A 24738-nucleotide genomic window follows, 5' to 3' on the forward strand; every position below is an offset into this window, starting at 1 on the left:
CATGGAATGATGTGCATTTACACATTTTATTTATTCTCGTTAATCACGATTCTTAAAAAGAGAAACAAAATATCAAAAATTGCATATATATACTACTAGAATAGTGCAAAGTTCCCACAAAATATTATTAGTTCCCACCAAAAATTTGACAAAATCAGTGAAAAAGTGGGTACAAGAAAATTTTACCAAAATTTTAATAGTTCTCACAAACTCTCCGTGGAAACTATTTAGCGCCTAAATCTGTGAAATTCGTTTCCCACCCATTTATGTGGGAATATTATTGGAAATTAATTACATGAAATTAAAAAGAAATTCTCAAGGAAAACGGTGGCAAACTAAAAATAAATATTGATATTTTTAATATACCCACCGATTCTCTTGGAAAGTAAATATTAATATATTTTTTATTTTTTGCCAATAAGGATTTCCCACATTCTTAGGTCACAGACGCTTTTCTGTCTTTTCTCATTCAGTCATTCTTCATTCTCCTCTCCCATTGTCTTTATCTGTGAACTTAAACATCAGTTTCGTCCAGCAAGCTTGCGGTTCCGGGAATCCCTTCACTCTGACGAGTAGGTAAGTCGATCTCTCTTACTCTTTCTCATTTCCCCTTTCCCTGATTTCTCCCCAAAATATACCTAGGGTTCCGCCACTGTATCGAACCCTAGATTTTTTTATGCTTCCTCTATTTCATTTATGTAACTGAAGGCAATTCCGTGATCCTTGGGGCTGTAAAGGAAACTCAGCAATAGTAGGAAAAGGATTTTGGGGGTTTAGAAACCAAATCTTTGTAAAAACCAAATTCCTGTTGTAGAATTAGTTAAACTCGTTTCCATATTCTTTCTTTTGTTTCATGTTGCTTTTCCTCTTAGAGAAGGGCTTGACTGTGGCTTAATTAACAATTTGATGTTTTACACTAGATATTTAGGCTTAAGATGTGCATAGTTAGTTGATTGGATAAAACAATTTTAAGATGTTTAACCTAACTCGTGTGTTATTTTATTTGGAGGTAAGTTTATTTCAGAGTAATTTTACTCTCGTTATGTTTCAATGGACCAGCATTCTATGTTTGTCTTGCATTTGAAAATAGAAATAAGTCTTAACCGCCTCTGTTAATATATATATATATATATATATATATATATATATATATATATATATATATATATATATTAATTCAATGGTGTTACCGTTGAATTAAGAGGATAGTAGATACCCACTTGCTGCTATGAATTAGATGTATTCTCATCTCTGGCGATGTCTTTCTTTCTCTATTTGATCTGTAGCTATTATTTGCTTGCTAATCTCATTTTGAACTCAGAGCCTGGAATTATGTATTCATCATTTTAAGTTTCCTCTGTAAATCTTGAGTAGCACTAGTTTCACATATAATTTTATCTGCTTTTACCATTCCTTTAGGCATCTGATAGTTTTCTTGATAAGTAATAAAGAATTTTATTAATTAAATAAAAAGGACTAAGTGCCAAACATAGTTACAAGTTATGAAAATTTCCAATTATATCTAACAAGGCATTCACATCCTTTACCCAGACAAGGGGATCTTATAATTCACACCAAACAGAGTTTATTTTACCAGGAAGGTAAACTAGTTTGCTGCAATTAGTTTTGGCACAAGAATTGAATTAATATATATATATATATATATATATATATATATATATTATATCAGTAATGGCACTTGCTTCTGTAGAAAAATTTTAAGACTAAAGTGATCCCAAGTAAAAAGTTACAACATTCTAGTACAGACTCAGATAGTAGTTATAGTGGTTGAGTTAGATTTATTGAGCTTATTATTGATAAACATCACATGACAGCAGATTTGGTAATGTAGTTTGATGTATTAATGTTACAAAATTTCCTTAAACAGTATGAATAGTGGCAACGTTGCATCATGATGGTTGATAACTGTGGTTGATCATACATGCTGTGGTTGGTTGCTCTTTAAACTTTGTCAGCAAACAACTCTTGTGACATTTTCTCCTTTTATTCTTTTTGTGACTTGTCCTGCTGTCAGATTAAGTAGACTAGAAAAGGTACACAACACAGACCTGAAAAACAAAATATTTTCTCCATAATGAAGGGTAAACTAGCGACACTACACCCTTATTCGATTAACACGTCAACTTGCTTTATTCAACAAATTTCTGTTCTCCACTATGCATTTGTGGGCATTGAGGGAATTGTTATGCTTTCTGTTTGCTAGGACTGTGAGTTTATAATTTTTTGTCGTGATGATTAGAACTTCATATTTTTCTTTCCAACATACTCTGAATTAGTCATTCTTCTTTTCCCGCTGTAATTTGAAATCTGGTACATACATACATACATACATACATACATACATACATACATACATACATACATACATACATACATATATATATATATATATATATATATATATATATATATATATATATATATATAAAATAGAACTAACTACAAGGAAATGTGTGGATGTTTTGACTGCTTTTTATTATAATATGAAGCCTGAAGGGGCAACTGAGCTCCTTTGATTTTATTTTGTTGCGCCAACTTATGTTCTAGGCAAAGAGGAAAATGGTACAAGCCAATGTTGGATATATCTTTATTGAACGTGTAATGTGGTCAGAGAGCAGCAATGAGATTATATTCAACATCCTAAATCTCATATTGAAAAAGGAACCCCTTGATCACCTGATGAGATAATTAACTAAGAAATATCATTGATGTACTTGTTGTAACAGACTAACAGTAGAGAGCTTTCTGTCAGAATTACACACAGCTTTTGTAACTCATATTCTTCTTCTTTTCTCGGTATAGAATATCTGGTTCATGTCTGCTCTCTACTGTGTGCTTTTGTCATGTGTTAGTTAGGTAAATGCTCTTTTCAAAATCTATCTATATAGAATAGGAGAAGCAAAAGTATTATATTAAGACAAATGTCATAACCATAAAAAGCCAAGTGGCATTGTTAAGACAAAATAAACTACCTTTCTAACTTTTTTTTTTGAATTTTAAATTTTGAATTAATTGGTTACTCTACTTGAATTAACAAATGTAGATATCTTAATTGTCTATAAAAAACGAAAATATAAAAAATAAACTACTCATTCAAATTGGGGAGTAATTTCAAGTTGGAGTTTTAAAATAAAAAACAAAAAATAAAAACTACCAATTCAAATGTGGGAGTAATATATATAAAGAGAAGTAAATAATTATATGATCCAAGTGGCATAACCATAAGACGACAAGTGTAGCCAACAAAGTTGGAGTTTTAAAACTATTTTAAATTAAAATCAAAATTAAAAAAAACCCAATTCAAATCTATCTACCTATATAGAATAGGAGAAGCAAAAGTGCCATAATCTATCTATATAGAATATGATATCTTCTATCTATATAGAATAGGAGAAACAAAAGCACTATATTAAGACTAATGTCATAACCATAAAAAGCCACGTGGCATTGTTAAGACAAAATAAACTACCTTTCTAACTATTTTGTTTTTGAATTTTAAATTTTGAATTAATTGGTTACTCTACTTGAATTAACAAATGTAGATATCTTAATTGTCTATAAAAAACGAAAATATAAAAAATAAACTACTCATTCAAATTGGGGAGTAATTTCAAGTTGGAGTTTTAAAATAAAAAACAAAAAATAAAAACTACCAATTCAAATGTGGGAGTAATATATATAAAGAGAAGTAAATAATTATATGATCCAAGTGGCATAACCATAAGACGACAAGTGTAGCCAACAAAGTTGGCACCTGGACGACATGCCTGCCTCCCACTTCAAGGGTAATATTGTCTTTCCATCTAATTTTTATTAGCTTCGCTTGGATTATATCTACCACTTTGGAAAACCTGGCAATCACCGCTTCTTTGGCTTCTGTCTTCTTGCTCTTCTTGTTCTTATCAGTGCCAGGCAGACACCTCCTTGAGAAACTTGGCAGATGCAGGTTCTCTGTATCAAAAACCAATCTAGCAATAGCAGGCACCTGGACGACATGCCTGCCTCCCACTTCAAGGGTAATATTGTCTTTCCATCTAATTTTTATTAGCTTCGCTTGGATTATATCTACCACTTTGGAAAACCTGGCAATCACCGCTTCTTTGGCTTCTGTCTTCTTGCTCTTCTTGTTCTTATCAGTGCCAGGCAGACACCTCCTTGAGAAACTTGGCAGATGCAGGTTCTCTGTATCAAAAACCAATCTAGCAATAGTTTAAAAGCTCCAGCGTCTGGAATTGCAGCTTCCCAGTTCCACCTTTTTGTTCCTTGCAGTTCCTGATCTTATCTTCGCACTTTCGCCAATTTTTCTCTTTGGCTCATTGTTTCTTGTGAGTTTTCTTCTTCTTATCTTCTGTTTCTCTATTTAAATCTTTCATGGCATACTAAGGCTTTACTGCACGGAAAGTTTAATGTGTCTATCACCTTTGTTCTTTAGGTGTTCGACGCAATTCCTGAATGAACTACTATTGTTTTAGGTTTAACTACACCTAACAAGAGCTCCCTTCTCTTGTTCCTTTCGTGCACCCCAAATCACTAAGCTAAAGAAATTATATCGTTTTTGGATGACAAACAACTAAATGAACGTTGATGTGTTAAAGAAGAAGAAAGAAAGAAAAGAATAAATTGTGAACAATTTCTGACGGTAGGTGTGCTAAATGGAAGAAGACAAAATTCTACCTTACATTTGAATCACGTGGTTAGAAGTGAATGATTTTTTGGTCTTAATAAAAGAAAAGCGGAGCTCCTACGGCATTTGGGGCAGTTCAAAAGCAAATCAATTCCCCAAATTGAAACTTCTATTTCGTCGAATGGATCGAAGGAAGATTATGATAGGTTCAATATGTGTCCATCGCCTTTGTTCTTTAGGTGTTCAAGGCAATTCTTGAATGAATTAGGCTTTTTTTTTATTTCTACTATTTTTGGGGTTATAGCTGGTTTAACTAAAGGGCTCTCAAAAGTGTACGAATTGAACTAAGCTATCCATGCCTTGCGTCTTTTTCTCAAAAAGAAGAGAAATTTCAATATTAAGTTTGCGATAAGCTCTTTAATTGCCTGTTTTCGCCACTTGGTCTTTGTGGGTGTTGCTGGATTTTGTAGAAACATCAAGTTAAGCTCATTGAGCAGGTTGTCTTCTCGGATCCCTACAAAATGTCACAATATAATCACTGCACATCTCCTTATGTAGATGCTGATGCAAAGGCAGTTCGCAACAATAATGGTTTAAAGATTGAAGTTGCTGAGCTTAAATCCAAGTACGTTTGTGATTCTATCAGATGTTGCCTTATAGTCCATCTAATTCATGTGCTTGACTATTATTTGTATTGCTGATAATTTGATTGTTTTATTTGACTATACAACTGATGGTTATGAAATTTGTTAGGAAAACACGAATGGAAACCAATAGAATTTAAGTAGATCCTAATTTATGGTTTTACTCTCCTCTGTGCTAAGCCACAGACTATACATAAAGACTTTTTGACTACCATAGGAAATCACCACATGCAATGACAAACATATTAGATATATTGGGACATATAATCTTTTCTGCCTATCGAGTATGAAACAAAAATCTGATTCTTCTTTTTGAAGTCGATATGTTAGTTAAAGCAGATAGTAGTTTAATATTTTCAGCATGTCTGCCTAGGATTTACTGGATAATTTGGTTATTTCAGCTTTCGATTAATATTACTGCCTTATTAGCTGACTCCTTGTATATTCCTTTTTCCAAAGCGACTACGAAACCAAAAAGTGCTAAATCACCAACTGGCTTTTGATTATCACTTGATCGACTACTAGCTGTTCAAGCAACTTCAAAGAAAGAAAAAGTACACATTACAGTTTACAAGCTTTCTGAATACTCCTACCAATCTGAATGTTTAGATGAAAGCTTTAGTTTATTTTGTAATTCTAATCTAAACATTGATAAAACTCAAAAGCAGATGTCACTTCTTTTTACTTAGGTACTGTTGTTTTAAAGTGTTTAATAGTTGAATCATTTGTACAATATCAGGTATCTATATCATTGATACTAAAATTGTTTTCTGCAAATACCTTCTACACAAACACACTGACCAATATATTCAAAGGGTATTATTTTTGTTAGCCAAAGTTAACTGGTTTAAGATGTCCCTAGAGCCCACAGACAGTTGTAGTTTCTACTGGATGTCTTATTGCGCTTTGACAAATTTGAAACATTTGAAAATGAAGACTTCTCTTAATTATTTACAACTATGTATCAGCGGATGCCACAGGAAAGCTAGACGTTTTTGGATAACATATGAATTAGAAATAAAAGGATTAGAAAGAGTAGCATTTTTTTAATAGCTCTGTAGTCTTTTATTTCACTGTTAAGTAACATCTTTGTAGCAAATCTGTATCTTCTATTTCTCTTCTAGACACAAAACTTATTCCTTGCTGATAACAGTATAGCTTTGTTGATGTTGGGCCCGGGCAAAACCCGGGCTACGCCTCCACTAGTATATATATAAAGAGAAGTAAATAATTATATGATGCCAAGTGGCATAACCATAAAACGACAAGTGTAGATTTTTAAGACAAAGCTCCAACAAAGTTGGAGTTTGAAAACTATTTTAAATTAAAATCGAAATTAAAAAAAATAAAAAATTGCCAATTCAAATCTATCTACCTATATAGAATAGGAGAAGCAAAAGCATTATATTAAGATAAGTGTCATAATCTATCTATATAGAATAGGATATCTATATCCTATATAGAATAGGAGAAGCAAAATTACCTTATGTTTATGTTTATGGTTATGTTTATGCCATAACCATAAAAAGCCAAGTGGCATTGTTAAGACAAAATAAACTACCTTTCTAACTATTATTTTTTTTGAATTTTAAATTTTGAATTAATTGGTTACTCTACTTGAATTAACAAATGTAGATTATCTTAATTGTCTATAAAAAAAACGAAAATATAAAAAATAAACTACTCATTCAAATTGGGGAGTAGTTTCAAGTTGGAGTTTTAAAATTATTTTAAAATAAAAAGCAAAAAATAAAAACTACCAATTCAAATGTGGGTATATATATGATACATTGCATAGTCGCTTTTAAAATAACTAGTATCAATCAACGTGCGTTGCACGTTAATAATGACACGTGATGATTTAAACATTTATTTATATGAAGGAACAATAAAATTTAATTATTTAGAGAAATTTTATGTATAATAATACAACAATCATCTAAATGCCGAAAAATATTATTACATTGGCATAATACATGAATTTACAATAAAAGGACATCATCATAACTTACACAAATGTTCTTTTTTAGGATTTAGTTTTGATTGTGCTTCTTTAGACACTTGTATAGCATTTTGATTCTTAATAACATACTAACATTTTTACTTTGTGTTCTAACGCTCTTTTTATTGAATAAATTTATGTACCCTAAGATTTTTTTAACTTGAATAAGAATTTTACTCATATGATGAATTTAAAAAATAATTGAATTGGATTCTCTTGCTAAATAATTAATTAAAAGATTTAATTATTAGTTTTAGCATAAAAAATAATTTATTCTATGTTGACTCAGATCTTAATATTAGTTCATCTCTTGTTTTGAATATTTAATCTTAATTATAATTTTATCCACCATAAATTTTATTTTCAAAGAGTAAAATATTAATATGACATTTCACTTTTAGATCTTTATGTCTGTAGAATCATTAGTGGTATTGACTCTTACCAACCATTTTTTTCTCTTTCTCACACATTTATATTCTTAAATATTTCCTTAGTTGTTGTTTAATAATTGGGTATTTTTTAATATTACACGAAAAATGATAAAAAATATATTATTTGAGTAGAAAAATAGTTCAAATATAATATAAAAATATATTATCGTGGGGGTATTTTTTTTATCTCAATTTCAACTCTTTATGCGGTCCATTTAATATTAATTTTTTTTTTGGTATTGGATATTATGGAGTAATAATGTATTGCCAATACAGAGGATTATTATGAAATTGATTTTATTAAACCTTCCTACATATTTTTTTTAGTAAGTATTCAATAGACCAAATTTTATTAATTTTAAAATCTTAAATATTAAAAATTAGTATAGAAGGTATTGTAGTCAGTTATTGCAGTTATGTCCTTTCCTTATGAGTTCTTCCGTTTAATATTTTAGGGCTACTTTGGTATATTAATATTGTATTTATGTTTTTATAATAATATAGGCTCTCTTTTTTCTAAATGGATTTGGACAATATAATACATTCTCAAATTAAATTAGTAATAGGACATTATAATACGTTTTCAAATTAAATTAGTAATAGAAATTTTTAAGAAGCATATCCTAAAAGTAATAGGATTACATGACTAAAGATATTTACTTGTTCAATTTTATATGAATTAGACACCCCGAAAGTAATTATACTAATAGGATTCCTAACGTCTAGTATTATGTCCTAAAACTAATTGGATTATAAGGCTACAACAACAACAACATACCTAGTAATATCCACACTGTGGGGTCTGGGGAGGGTAGTGTGTACGCAGACCTTACCCCTACCTTGTGAGGATAGAGAAGATGTTTCCAATAGACCCTCGGCTAATAGGAGTATAAGGCTAATATCTACGATTATGACCTTTTATTATGAGTTATTATATTTAATATTATAAGGTTATTTTTATAAATCGACAAGTTAGGTTACTTATCATTAGGACATGACATTAGCTTTGAGTCACGATGTAATTTTTAAGAATTTTTTATTTACATACTATATTTCAAAATACATGAAAATAGAATAAGGAAGGATAGATTAATCTCGGTATGTGCATTGTGTATGTACCCCATCAATAACTATTCAATGTTGAAAACTCACGTAAATTTTACATTAAATATGTTTGATTTATGAGATGAAAAGTAAATAAAATTTTCTGTAAATGTTAAATGCTGATTCTATTTAAATAATTAAAGATAGAAAAAATCATGAAGATCAAACAACAAAATAAAATAAATTATTTTTAAAACTAATTTTAATTATAATCGACATAAAAACAACTTTTATGAAGGAACTGTATTTTGTTCAAAATAAAAAAAAACATTCCTTCAATTTCTAATATAAATAAAGAAGGTAAAATATATATACTATTATTAGTTTTTAAAACGTTGAGTCAAAGTGGACTCTTGAGTTTATAATCTTTCGATTTTTTTAACTTCAAATTTTTTCAAAGCCTTTCCATACGTATTTAGACCATTCTCTCTTTAAGTTCTTCCAATACAAGGTTAAATTTAATGTTTTATTTAAGAATTCTTACCTAGTTCAATAAGGGAAGATTTAATAACCAAAATTTAGTTAATTTTAAAGTCCTAAATATTAACGTGTAGTATTATATCCTAAAACTAATAGGATTATAAGGCTAATATCTAGAATTCCGGTTATGTTCTTTTATTATGAGTTATTATACTTAATATTATAAGGTCATTTTTGTAAACCGACATTGTATTCATGCTTTTATAATAATTTAGATATATAAAGAGAAGTAAATAATTATATGATGCCAAGTGGCATAACCATAAGACGACGAGTGTAGATTTTTAGGACAAAGCTCCAACAAAGTTGGAGTTTTAAAACTATTCTAAATTAAAATCGAAATTAAAAAAAAAAAAAGTTGCCAATTCAAATTGGAGTATTAAAATTATTTTAAAATAAAAAAAAAATAAAAAAAAAACTACCAATTCAAATTGGGGAGTAATTTCTTCCTAATATATATATATAAAGAAAAGTAGATAATTATATGATGCCAAGTGGCACCATAAGACGACAAGTGTAGATTTTTAGGAAAAAGCTCCAACAAAGTTGGAGTTTTAAATTATTTTAAAATAAAAAATGAAATTAAAAAAAATAAAAAGTTGCCAATTCAAATTGGAAGTAGTTTCAAGTTGGAGTTTTTAAATTATTTTAAAAAAATAAAATAAAGAAGTCAAAAACTTTCAATTCAAATTTAGGAGTAGTTATTATACTAAACTGGTAATTTATTAGGAATTCATGTCAATTTAGTAATATGAAGTAATGGATAATACAATTTGATAAGCAAAAGAAATAAATATAAGACTTATAATTAGAATTATTATGAGAAAAATCGTACATATACACATAACTAAAATCATAATAACCAAACAGTCATAAAGGAAGAATACTAAAAAAAAAACGCGATAGCGTAAAAATTTATATACTAATTAAATTTCTCATGTAGGAAATTTTAGCTAATAAATAGAACTCATAATTCCATAATGAAAAATACAAAAATATAAAGAAACTATTAGGATATTATACATAAGATAATATATTATATATAAAACACAAATTATTAATTATTAAAAATATTAGTATATTTTTTATAAACATAATAAAAGGTTTATCTCTTTATACTTTTTTATGAATTCAAAATTATAATTTGTAAAATAAATTACATTATTTAAATTTTCAGTGGAATACAAAATGAGAAATCTAATCAAATATTATCGTACAAACATTCAAGAAAATTATTGATAAATTTAGACAATTGAAGAATTTTGAACAATATAATATAAGTATTAAAAAAATATTTCCGGAATAAGAAAATATATACTTATGTTATATTAAAAGAGAAGTAGTATCAAAATATTAAGCCAATTGACAAGTTAATAAAAAGAAACATTAGTAAATGTATCGTACCAAGTACTTGCTAATTTAATAAAGATTAAACAAAGAATAAACAATTTATTTGATTACTGTATGATGTGTATCCTTTGATTTTGTATAGATTTTGTTATATTTTTGTAAACTACATAAAGTAATAAACAATATTTATTAAAATAATATGATATATTAGATTATATAATTTTATAAGATTAATATTCTGTCAAATTATCCGAGCATCGTGCGGGTTCTAACACTAGTAAGATATTAAATTGGATCTTAAGGTCAGATTTGTACAAGTTACAATTGAATGATCTTTTTTAATGTTTCTTTGGACTGAATCAAGCTGTTGCAACTATAATACTTGTGTTCGCATTGAATGTTGCAACCATAATACTCATGTTCACTTCTCCTATTATCAAAAGATATTTCTCTAGTTCGAAGTACTATGTGGCAGAATTTATGATAGTTCAACCGTAATCAGCAATTGATATTTTGAATTTAATACTCCTTGAGTCCTTGTAAAACTTGTCTTGCTAGGTTATCATTTCTTTGCTATAAGGAGATATTGATATAGGAGGCAGTTAAGCTTACACCCAATATACTTTGACCATTAAGAAACTGAAGTAAGTTCTCTATCTGATATTATATTCTAGTCCATTTGCATGTTGTGTTAATTTATTGAGAGACATTGCAATCTGTTAGAATTTTGTAGAGTGAGAATTACATCTTTACCAATTCCTTTGATTACAAGACTTAATATTTTTTTTAAGAGCCATGATATTGATACATGATAAGTATGTTAGAATCTTGATTAGACTTGGTATTTCTAAAACTGATTTCAAGCCCCAATTGCATTTCAGGACCAAACAAATCGAGAAACCCTAAGAAATGATGAGCTCAGTAGCGAAGCATGTATCCACCATCTTCAATCGACCGAACGTAGCCTTATTGAATCCACTAAGTTGGGAGCAACAACTACAACAATGGCGGGGCATACGGGTGAAGGTGCAGAACAACAACCTAGACCAAGCACTGTTCTTGATGCAGAGGAAAATGCAGTCCAGCGGAATGGAACGCCTCATAAAGCGTGAACAGCTTCACCACATCAAGAACTCGGAGAAGCGCATCTTGGCTCGTAAGCTCCTTGAACGTAAACTCCGTTCTCAAGACCTCGCTCGTAAGCTCAAATCCATCCTCATCAAGAAAGTCAGGTATGAAAAACAAAAAACGAATGATTTTCGACTTGGAGCGAAATAGATATAGAGGTTTCATATTGGCTCGTGGTGGATGTAGCCCTTTGGTTATGGGTTCATCCAAACCTAGTATTTTCGACTTGGAATATAAATATGTATGTGCATACCTACTAAAGTTTCAATAAATATAATATCTGAATCCATAATTTTAGAAGTGCAATGAGTTCAATGCTAAAAAATTTAAAAGTCAAATCCATCAAGTTTAAATCCTAGATCCTCCTTTGATATAGCTGAACCCACTAGTTTGGGATTGAGGGTGTAGGTGTTGTTTATGATGTTGCTAAAGTAAGGAAACGTTACTGGGAAGACTAAGAGTGTTGTGGACTTTATTAGTGCCAATGATGGACCGTGTTGGGGAGATAGCAAGCTGGTGTTATGATAAGCACAAGCTAGATGACATGAATTGATTGCTGCTATTGACTAGAATTCACAGAGATAGTTCTATTCCTGAAGGAGGGCATTGGAAAAAGTAGAAAATAGCAACTTGAGAACTTGTAGCTGACTAAGTTGTGCTATGATAGTGTAGGAAAGATTGCAATGCTCTAAATGGATCATGTTGGGAATGGAGCAAGCTGCTTTTATGTTAATCACATGCTAATTGCCAATGAATTGATTGCTGATGATGACTAAAATTTGCGGAGATAGTTATTTCCCTCAATGAAGGCAAAAGAGAAAGAGAAAGAAGTTGACTAATTTTTGCTATGATGTGTAGAAAAGATTACATTTATCTCAGTGCGAAAGAGTTGGCTTCTTAGTAAGCTTCAACTGCTTAGAGCGCATTGTTGCATATGAGTGGCTTACTGTGAGGAGTTCCAGTTTGCCCTACCTTCCGCACACAAGGTTTATTTTTGCTTATTTGAGATGGGTGAAATTGTTTTTTTTGAGAAGGTAAAATATTTGTATATTAATATATAGATTTCACTAAATTTGTGAAGTGACCCATAATTACAGAATGAGTGCCCAAAAGGAAAATTAAAATACTTATAATCCTTGGTCTTCTCACAAGGAATCTAGTACATCAAAAATGGATTCATGATCCTCCAAAAACTTTCCTTTACACTAAAAATAGAAAAGAGCTAGACATTTCATCTTCGTCTTCTGGATGTTACTGGATTTGTCTTCAAAATATCTTGGATTTCTCTCTTCCCAAATTGTCCACCATATGCATGCTGGGACAATTCTCCATCTCTCTTTATAACTAGAAAGGTAGCCCTCTTTATTCCAGCAAGCTAGAACATCAAGAATTCTTCACGGCATTGAGATGGGTGAAAACTGTAACTGATGTTTAGTTGCCAAGGAAGTTGATGGCTCATATTACTCATTAGTGAACAATCACCAATTTTCTGTACGTGAATGAAGTTATCATGTTTTTTTTTTATGAAGTTAGAAATTTCATTGATAAGTGTTAGACATAATTAAGTAAATAAAAAGTGTGTTCTCTCTAACAACTTATATCACTATAGGAAAAAAGGCTTTTAGCGAGGGAAAATTCGGTTGTTGAAAGTCCTGATCCTGTCGCGATTAGTCATTAACGGCCGAAAAATATTTGGTCGTCATCGGTCGTTAAAAGCTTCGACGTTAAAAGTTTACAACCGGATTTCGATCCGGTCGTTAAAAAATATTTGGCGACAACAAGAAATCCGGTCATTCTACCTACTTCTAGCGACCAAATTTTTCCTTCGCTAATTATTATTCCGGTCATGAAAATCCATTAATTACGACAACTAATCCAGTCGTTAAAAGTGCATCCGATCATTATATGGTAATTACTGTAAAGATACATAAAAACTAAATAGTAATTCTTCTTTCATATACATTACACTTGAGCAAATATGGAAAAATACAAAATTATCAATATTCATATAAAATTTCATAGATAATTAATTACAAGAGATAAAACCTCACATTACCAAAAATGTACCAACCTAAATTGTACGACATTGTAGCATTACAAATTAAAATATCTTTAAATAATGCCTAAGAAAACCAAAAACATGTCCCTTTTGTGCTTCAACTTGATCTTTAACATTTTCGGTTGTTGCTTATACTTGCTCTGCACTTTCTTCCTAGGCAGATTCTTCAAACTTCAAAATCTTGATCGGTCAAAAGAACAATGGTGAAATAATATACCAAGAAGAATTACATTTTCTAGAGATGAATATTCTACAAAATCCAATAGTCACTATATAGTTCTAATAAAAATTCTTATCGTGATATCAGTTTGCAACTGTGAACATATATTGCGACATCAACTGAGCTTCAATCCCGAACTAGTTAGGGTCAATTATATGAGTCTTCTATATTCACTCCATTCCATTTTCACCCTTTTCTTTCTTATACTCAAACAATCGAGAATATATGATCTTCCCAAAAAGAAGAAAAGCTGGCTGAAGGAGGATGCTTTTGAAAATTCAAAAAATTACCGTTGGATAAGGAGGAGGCTGGGGTTTAAATTTAGCTCCTACTATACAGGAACCAGCTTCTCTTGCAATCTGTCCCTGCAACAAAAAAAAAATCCATCCGAGCTTGCCAGAGGCATCAATCTACCTACATCTGGTATAAAATGAGGACCATCCTTACAATAGTTTGAACTCTAAAATATACCATCCTGTAGGAGCCCAAAATGTACCAGTTGAAGACTTAAAGTGCACCATGCGTATTTGAAAAGTCACGGATACAAACTCCACTAATGCTTTTCTTATTTTATACTCAATTCAACCTTCATCACAAACTAATTTTCAATAATTGTAAAGGTGTACATATTAAATATTCATTGAGTTTAAGTCATAGCAAACAACCTTGCAGGTTCACAACCAGTATATTCACTTAGAACATGAAATTTGCATACGCCATAAAACATCTTGTTGGAGATAGAGAAAATAAAGAAAGAGATTACAAGTTTACAGGATATAGGGTAGTGAAAGATTTGGAAGACTTATCAGTTTTTGAAAGCTAAAAGCATATGCTATAAGTTTTTGAGTTATTTGAGAAGAAACTCAAATTATCACAACACAATTCTGAAATTCTTTTTTTTTTTTGATTTTGCAAGTAGCTACAAAGTTAGTAAAGGTTCTAAAACTACAATCTAAAGTTAAGGCCTCATAAGTGATTCCGGCCTGTCACCCTATAGTTTCCTAGAATATATTGATATATACAAGTCTGTCTCCTGGTAAAAATTAAAGTATCTTTAAATGTCCATTTTAGTTTTGTAAACTACACCTCTCATTCCTAAGATGTTTTTTCTCAAAATATAATACATTTTAAAAAGAAAAGTATTAACCAGCATGTGTATCAAATGTGCACGTGTTCTAAAAGATTAACAACAAAGAGACATTACCGGCAAAGCAGGAAATTCTTTGGAGATGGAGTTCCATAGTAAGACTTCTAATATCGAAATACAAGTAGCAAATATATGAAATACTCATATCCAACTTAAGTTACTCAAACCCTGCAATTACCAAGAAAGTATTCAGAACACATTGATCTAGATCAAAGTTCACTAGTTAATACAAACTATAAGCACATTTAATTACATGTAAAGCCGTTCTCAGACAGTTTTTAATTGCAAATGATATTAACATGCTTCTAATTGGCACCCTGATTACAAATACTTGGAGAATTATCACTGTTGAACACCTTGATTATAAATCGATTAAAAATTAATTTTGAGGATTATTGTCAAACATCCACGCTCCGAAGCCTGAAATGACTTATCAAGGGTTTAGACTATGACAACTCCAATATAATGTAGAGAAGTTATGAATCTAAACTAATGGAGAAAATACCAACTACTGAACAGAAAAAGAAACCAGTGACATGACTATCAAAACTAAACTCGTGATGAAGTCACTACAGTAACATGTAATTAATTAGTCACTCTGTATAGCTCAGTCACTAGTTAATACGAAATATATACACTATGATTTATATAATAGATTTTTACACTTAGCTCAATATTTGGTTGTTGCGCAAGCTCTGTTGACTTAAGTGAGACTGATTTTTTTTTCTTTTCTGAAATTAACAGCTTACCCATAAAGTGATTATGTACATGCAATTGACTACTGAAAATTCTGTATACATGTCATTAAAAAATTAAGCTTGCTAGAATTTATGAAGAAAGATGAAATCTATCTCTTCTCTTCACTCTATAAGAAAACACATTCCTCCTTCCCTGTCTTTCTCCCCCTCCAGTGGCACACTAGTTTTTTGTACTTTCGTATATTTCATCTCATTTTTCTCTGCGCATGAAAAGTGGAGATTCACACAGTGATACACTGATTTTGTTTTCTTGCCCTCCTCTACTTTAGCATATTCAATATATAGTTACTTTTTCAAAAAAGAATTTCACACTCTCCTTAGAGCATCATTAGATAACGATGAGATAGTACTGAGTAGGCAGAGGGAGATTTGTGTTCCTAAGTCAGTTTTGCTTGTTCTAGGGCTTCTTTTATCTTTTATTTAGAGGGATGGGCTGGGAAAATTTGAGGGAAAGAATTGGCGCTTCTTTTTATTTTTTTTATTTTTTCCTATTCTAGTTTTTGCGACGGGAAATCATTACTTGCTTAAGACCGGGTATTATCCCCTGGCTATTGATGAGCAGAAATTGATTTTACTGACCGGAAAATAATTTGGTCGCTATAAATATATTTATAACGACCAGATTCACATCCCTTCATTAAGAAATGGTCGTTAAAAGTCAAATTTCTTGTGGTGAAATTAAGCTTTTAGATAAGATGGTCACACACTTCAACATGATATCATAGTAGCCAGAGGTCCTGGGTTCGAGTCTCATTGCCACCAATATTAAAAGAATTTTCATGTACTTGGCTCATCTAAAGGAATCAAGCCTGCACGTGAGGGGACGTGTTGAAGACAAAATTAAGTAAATAGAAAGTGTGTTCTCTGTTACAGCTTATGCTTTTAGATAAGATGGTCACACACTTCAACAATAAACATCCAGAAGATGCAAATAGTTACAAAAGGAAATTAGGTCCAGTAGGATGACACTAGGTAAAGCTTAGGGAGCTAACAAAATCTATGATCTGTTCGATACTATTCACATTGTATAAGTTGTTCCAACAAAAAAAAGCTTTAAAAGACACCTAACTTTTAAGGAGTGAATGGAAGTTGATATTCCATATCTACGGTTTCTCTCTTTCTAGGTACACCAAAAAAATGCGAACCATTATCCAGCATACCCCAAAAATACACCAGAACATGCTCCAAATATCTCTTCTACTTTATAATGGAGAAAAAGATGGAAGACATTCTCTGCTTTCTACTGGCACATGTAACACCTATTGCACAGTTGAATGCCTCTTTTGCCAAGGTTATCTTGACTCAAATAAGCTTGCCAAAGGGTTGTCCCCGTTTAAATATGCATGTGCATATCTAATTTAACAAAAGGTGGGGGTAAAAGGAGTCAAATACTAAAATCGTAATGCAGATAAGATCTAAATGTGTGCAATGTTTGCAGGTTGTTTAATCACTGAACTACTCTAGTGCCTTGTCATTGGGTGTATTTTATATAGTGATGACTGAAGGGCAATTTTATCTGATTTGGAATTAACTGTTTCTTTCGTTTGGTTTATAAGACAATGATTTAAGAAGTTGATTTCAGTTGCACTTTACGCTATTTACAAAAGAGAAGAGCTCAGGTGTAAACATCAGAAGTAACCACATTTTCTAACGATATGTGGAATTCATCTATAAGTGCTGAATTTAGATAAGTTCCTTAAGTTGAGATACAATGTATGCAAGTGTTTAGATTCTCTTATCTTTGTCGTGTCATTATTCCAAATTTGAATATGCTAGCTTCAGAGTTTAGGATCTCGCGGGCATTTCACTTAAATGAAGGGATTGGGGCATATGGAGAAATGCAAGCACTATGTAGTCTATTTGTTCAATCTTTCTGTCTTAGAACTAGCATTCGTTCACAAAATGACTAAAATTTTTCTGTTGAACATTAGCCATTTCTCGTCCTCGGTCACTGCTCATTGGATGTACGGGATATTAGACATACTAGTCTGTCGTCGGTGCTCTTGTTCTGGACTCACCCCTCCAACTGAAGGGAGTGGTGCATGGAGAGTGGAGAACTATAGGGTCCGAAAGGATATGAAGCTGAAAGGTAGGGTGAGTACGAGGTCATGGGTATCTAGCAAGCTAAAAAAAAGGAGGCTAGGAGCTTTTTGTTCTTGGAAGGAAGTGTAACTTTTCCTAGTTTTTCTTACTGAAGATCATGAGTTACTCATGTTGTTGGAATAAGACTAAGAAAGGATTATCTTATTCATCGTTGTACTCTAAAATATTAGAGGCAACAGAAAGCATGGTGTCCAAGGACAAAACTAGACACCGGGTGAAGAATTTCTGCAAAAATGGCATCTAATTGTTATCCACACCACTGAGCAAAAGAAAAGGGATATATTGGGAAAGATCTGTGCACTCAGCTGTTTTCTTTAGCTGACCGATGTAATTCTTTTCGTCTCACTCTAATTGGGCACAAGCTTAATAGTAGAGCATGAAAATATTGGAAATTAAGTCCTTGTAGAAAATTTTAGAGCAAATGAAAGTGATACATTCAGTCTGTAGAAAGGTTTCTACTTAACCTTTCTAATATAAACAACATTTTATAGCATATGCACATGGATTTAGAGGGAATATTGTGAAGCTTTTAATGCGTGAAGCTTTGACTCCCCATTTATAAGAAGAGTGTAAAAGGGGAAAAAAGCGTAGGTATTGCTAATCTCAAACTTGAAGATAGGATCTTGCATCTGTTGCCATCCTTTTGGCATTGCTCTTTCCCTTGTTCTTTCAAGTTTTGTGATGTGTGCCATGTATGGAGCTTCATGTCTGTTGCCAACTCCATCCACAGTTGCCTAAGCAAACTGCACTTGAGATGTTTGCCATTTGCAGATGAAATCTACTCACATTTAATTGTAAAATTATATTTTGAGCCAAAAGTCATTTTATGACTCGAAATTCTTCTCCCAGAGGGAAAAGGGAAAAATAAGATATGCATTTGTTTTCTGTTCACATTTCGTGGGTTTTGAAGCATTTTTTGTTCTCGACTCTCAGCTACTATAGCTTTGCATGGTTCTTTGTATTTTCAATTTTTTTAGCCAGCGGTCCTTCTGATTAAAGTAAAACACTTTTCTTACATTGCCAGTTTCCTATATATGACCATTCTAAACTGCTTTCATTTGTAAATTGACAGCCATGACTGCTCTGCCTGCAGGGGTTTATAAAGGAGGATGTTCTAGCAGAGTTTCTTCATTAACTTTCTGGACTTGGCTGGCTGATTGCTACTGAATCACCATTTTCTTGCACCTTCCTACGTGGACAACACTTTTGAGAATAATGTTTTGATTTCTATGAGATTTCTCTCCTTGATGTAGAATTTTGGCAAGTGTTAATAGAAGATCATTGCAAGTTTTCTACATAGTGTCTTTCTTTTTCCTTCGTGGGACTAATGCTTAATTCGTCAAATTAGATTGTAAAGAATGCAGCCAGTGGAGTACGAGAATGCATTAATCGCCATAGCCAAATCTGATGAGGAAAAATAGATGGAGAAACTGATGAAAAAGATAGTTATATTAATAAAAACAATAAAAAAGTTACCTTGATGCCGAAAATTATTAATTATACTGTGTATATTCTTCTAGCGTGTATGATGGTGTTTGAGCAATGCTTTTGACGTTAGGATTGACATTTTTTCGTAAAAAAGAAGAAATCCGCAACACCGGTTATTTTTTGGAATAACGGGCCAAGAATTCAAATTTCTCGAATAAAAATATCCATAAGAATTCAAACTTCTCAAATAAAAATATCCATCTGTTTTTGTTTTTTTTTGGGAGAGTGGGGTGGGTTGCTAAGTGAATAGGCGAGGCAAGAAAAGAAAGTTATGAATTCTTATTTTCCTTATTTCACAAAATCCTTTCAAAGTTCTTTCGGATGGGGATGATCAATGATGATGCAAATAAAGAAAGCTAAAAGAACCTATTTTTCTCATATTTCTCATAAAATTATCCTTGTTATAAAATAAAAGGAACTTCGTAAAACATGAACAAGAAATGGAGATAGAGAGAAGAAAGAGATTTTCTTCTTCAATTGTGTGTATTTTTCTATCTATTACAAGGCCTTTATATGCATGAAAAGTGAAGAAAAATATGTCATTGAATATGTCATTAAGCATAAAAATATGTCATTAAGCATTTGAGAAAATCATGGAGGAAGAGTAGACATCCACCATAATTTGATTTTTCTTATAACACTCCCCTTGGATGTCCATAGATAATGTGCCTCGTTAAAATCTTATTAGGAAAAAACCCTATGGGAAAAAAATCCCAGTGAAGGAAAAAGAGTACACATGTTTAGAAATACGCCTTTTGGTTGCCTCGTTAAAAACCTTGCAAGGAAAACCCAATGGGACAAAACCTTGTAAGGGAAAAAGAGTACAACGCGTATTAATTCCCCCTGATGAGAGCATCAATTCACATCCTTGAGCCTTCACATCCCAATCTTGTACACTAGTTTCTTGAAGGTTAACGACGGTAGAGATTTGGTGAACAAATCAGCCATATCATCACTTGAACAGATCTATTGCACATTGATATCACCATTCTTTTGAAGATCATGTGTGAAAAATAACTTTGGTGAAATGTGCTTTGTCCTATCCCCTTTTATGAATCCTCCCTTCAACTGGGCTATGCATGCTGCATTGTCTTCATACAAAATTATGGGTAGTTTGTCACACTTCAAACCACATTTGTCTCGAATAAGGTGTATTATAGACCTCAACCATACACATTCTCGACTTGCTTCATGAATAGCAATTATCTCAGTATGATTTGATGAAGTAGCCACGATTGATTGCTTAGTCGATCGCCAAGATATGGCAGTGCCTCCGTATGTAAACACATAGCCTGTTTGAGATCGAACCTTTTGTGGGTCATATAAATACCCAGCATCGGCATAACCAACAAGATCAGGACTGCAATCATTGCCATAAAATAATCCCATATCGGTAGTCCCTTTTAGATACCGCAATATGTGTTTGATTCCATTCCAATGTCTCCTTGTAGGAGCAGAGCTATATCTTGTTAAGACATTAACTGAAAAAGTTATGTCAGACCTTGTAATGTTAGAAAGATACATTAGTGCACTAATTGCACTAAGATATGGTACGTCGGGATCAAGAAGCTCTTCATTATTTTCATGAGGTCGGAATGGATGTGCTTTATCCATATAAAATCGCTTTAAAATTATTTTAGTGTATGCTGATTGATGGACAAAAATTTCATCTTTCATATACACAATTTGTAGACCAAGACAAAATGTTGTCTTTCCAAGATCTTTCATTTCAAATTCTTTCTTTAAATAGTCTATTACTTTAGGAAGCTTTACGCTCCCTAGGAGTTCCAATGATATTTAAATCATCAACATACACGGTGATTATAATAAATTTAGATCCAGATCTTTTTATAAAGACACACGGACAAATTGAATCATTCATGTACCCTTCTTTCAACAGGTACTCACTCAGGCGATTATACCACATGCGCCCTGATTGTTTTAATCCGTATAAGAATTTTTGAAGCTTTATTTAATAAATTTCTTGGAAACCTTAATACGCATATCATGTTTTTCTTGTATTGCTAGATTAAAATCTGAAATGGCGACATCCACCACAGGAGAACATGTCTCTATATAATCAATGCCACTATATTTATAAATCTTCTTGTAACACAAGTCGTCTTTATGTCTATCGACTTGACCTTTTTTTTTCGCACAATAACATATTTATACCTCCACAAGCTTTATACTTTCAGGTATTGGGACTATCCGTCCAACTTCATATTTTTCATGTGAAATCAATTTTCATTGCGTATTTTTCATTTGGCCAATCATTTATCTGTCCAAATTTTATGACAGATTTGAGCTCAAGATCCTCGTCAATATTAATAATATTAAGCGCTACATTATATTAACAATATCGTCGACGATCATTTTATATCGGTTCTACTATTACTCAATAAATACATAACTTATTGAGATCTCTTTATCTTATGATTTTCAGGTACCTGAGCCTCTTCCATAAGGTCTTATGAAGTATTATGTCGTGGTGCTCTTCTAGAGCACTTGCCTCCTTATTATGACCATATTGAACATTTGCTCCTCTCCTTCTTCAAGGAGTTTTATCTTTGGAACTGATTAGTCTATTATGCTTTATGCATGCCATGGACTCTATTCATTATGAACTTTATTTTATTTGGAGCATTAACAACTGAATTTGATATTTAGCTTTGGGTCAGCAAATACGTCTGGCAATATTTTGCAAATGAATTATCACTTGAACTTCAAGTTCACATTTTCTCGTACGAGGATCTCGATGTACTCATAATAATTCATTACATGCATTACTTTTTCAGCTGCCAATTTTCTCCCCCTATTATTGGGATCACCAACGCATATCCCTAGTCTTATTTGAGGATCCATCTTTGTGTATTGTGGTGGAATAATTAAATCATATAGCACATTCATACTTCTAGATGGAAATTATTTGGTTCCTGACCCTGAACCGATTGTGATAGGGAGAACTTATCATAACTTGGCTAGATGCGTACAAGTGCTGTTGTATATTAAATAATACATCACATACCAAATTTTATTTTGGCAATTTTGTTCTCATAACCAATGGTTTAGATATAATTGGAGGCATACAATTTCTTCTAAACCAACTTGGATTTAAACCAGTATTATCAAGATAAATTATCATAATTTATATCATGGAACTGTGGTCTAATAATTTGAGCAATCAATCTTGCAAAAGCCAAACTACAAGTTGATAACAAATGCACATGTGACCATAGAATAGATGCATCTATTAAAATCATATAATAGTAAACGGTCCACATGGAAGGTGACTGAGCCCATATATTTATCACCTTTTATTTGTTCCATAAATCAAGGGATTCAATCCCAACCTTAACTGGTATATCATGAGAATAAGCAGCACAAGAGAATTCTTGAAGAATCTTATATTTCTTCAATATATGCCAATGTAATTCTCAATTAATTTTTTCGCATCATAATTGAACCGAGATGGTCAACCGGTCATGCCAACTAATATTTATTTCAGTAAATCTCTAGTTTACTTGTGGCTTGTGATTGCATCATCGTGCTTATACTTGTGTAATACAAATAGAAGAAAAGTCAGGTAACCTTTCATATTTACCCGGTATGATTATAGTAATATAAAGATATTCAATCTTCTTTTCATTTATAGTCTCAATATGCCAACCACTTTGGCTAATATATTTGTAAATTAAAATATTTCTTTTGAGACTTACTACAATATTAATGTCATGAACAATTTCATTCATCCGGGTAGTAACAAATTAGTTCTTTCAGAGCTCTTAACTGCTTTTGTACTACAAGATCTTTTGTCACACCATCCATATAATGAATGTCTCCTTCACAAAGAGAATCATATCATAATAATTGTCATGTTCAAAATCATCACAAGCAAAATAATTTCTTGCTTTAATTTTGCTTTTAATAACTTTCATAAGGCATGACAAAATATTTTTTGGCGTATCACATGCATGCGACCAATGATATATTCATGTAACTACACAATAATAGTCATTATCTTTCTTTGTCTCAAACCTCCCTTAGAGGTGAGTTGTAGTATTTATCCAACTATGCACAAGTACATTATTATGCATAATCTTTATCATATATATATTTTCACATTCACTTTTAGGAATGAGTATGCAATCTCAATGTTTATCACAAGTCACATTCTCCTCAAAGAATTTCTCCCTTTTTATAATTACCATAGTGATAACTATTATTATTTTGGCCTTTCGCACGCCCACATTCATTGGTCAACCACTTGTCTTTATTTAGACTTATCATGCACTGTTATCACATTCACTTCAAGAATTGAGGAAATCAAGCGAGACAAGTTTCATGCTTTTTCATGAAAATTACATTATTTTTTCTTTAGTTATTATTATTATTATCAATATGGTGCATTAGGATTCAAACCCAATGTCTTACTCATATAAAGGCATGCTAGGCCATAATGCGTTGGAACTTGAATCCAACATCTTTTCATCAACATAGTGCGTTGGGACTTGAACGCATCGTCTTACCCTCAATCTTTGGCATAATAGGCCAAAATTCACTAGGACTCGCACTCGAGCCTTTAAAATATTATTACTTCATAATTGTAGGCATAAGTAAATTAACTTTCAAGAAGACATATATAACTATTTCAATCTTGAAACAGTTCCTCCGCAACAAAAATGCTAGTTAGGATATATGTCAATTTTGCTTTCAATGAAATACATCATGTTATGGTAAAAATATTATTATTAAATTACCTTAATAATTATCTATCATAGTATGTAAAAGGTCAGAACATATATATATGTTGGAATATTATCTTTGTCCTATAAGAGATGTAGCAAATAAAGATATACCTTTCCAGTTCTTTATTTCACTGGATACAATTGAAAAAAATATTTTTACTAAACCTGCACATAAAGTTAATGCAAAGATATGAAAGTATGAATGAGTTTAGATGGATGTAAAACTTATCTTTGTATTATCATCCAAGATATTTTTCATTGTATTTGATCTCATTGTCTGCTTATAATTTGCATAGTCTTGACGTAGAAGATCATGAAATGAGCAATTCGTGCTGATAACGTGTTATAAAATAAAAGCAACTTAGTAAAACATGAACAAGATATGTTGTTATGAAATAAAAGCAATTTAGTAAAATATGAACAAGAAATGG

General features: G+C 31.6%; 1 long non-coding RNA gene across 1 annotated transcript; it reads left to right on the top strand.

The window, feature by feature from the left end:
• The first annotated feature begins 419 nt into the window (after positions 1–419).
• LOC107820569 (uncharacterized) lies at positions 420–19364 on the top strand. Its single transcript, XR_012706557.1, has 4 exons — positions 420–576; positions 5204–5270; positions 11538–11888; positions 19165–19364. It is a non-coding gene; the product is annotated as an uncharacterized LOC107820569 (long non-coding RNA).
• Positions 19365–24738: the final 5374 nt, after the last annotated feature.

The sequence above is a fragment of the Nicotiana tabacum genome, chromosome 24, assembly GCF_000715075.1.
Source record: "Nicotiana tabacum cultivar K326 chromosome 24, ASM71507v2, whole genome shotgun sequence".
Classification (NCBI taxonomy): Eukaryota; Viridiplantae; Streptophyta; class Magnoliopsida; order Solanales; family Solanaceae; genus Nicotiana; species Nicotiana tabacum.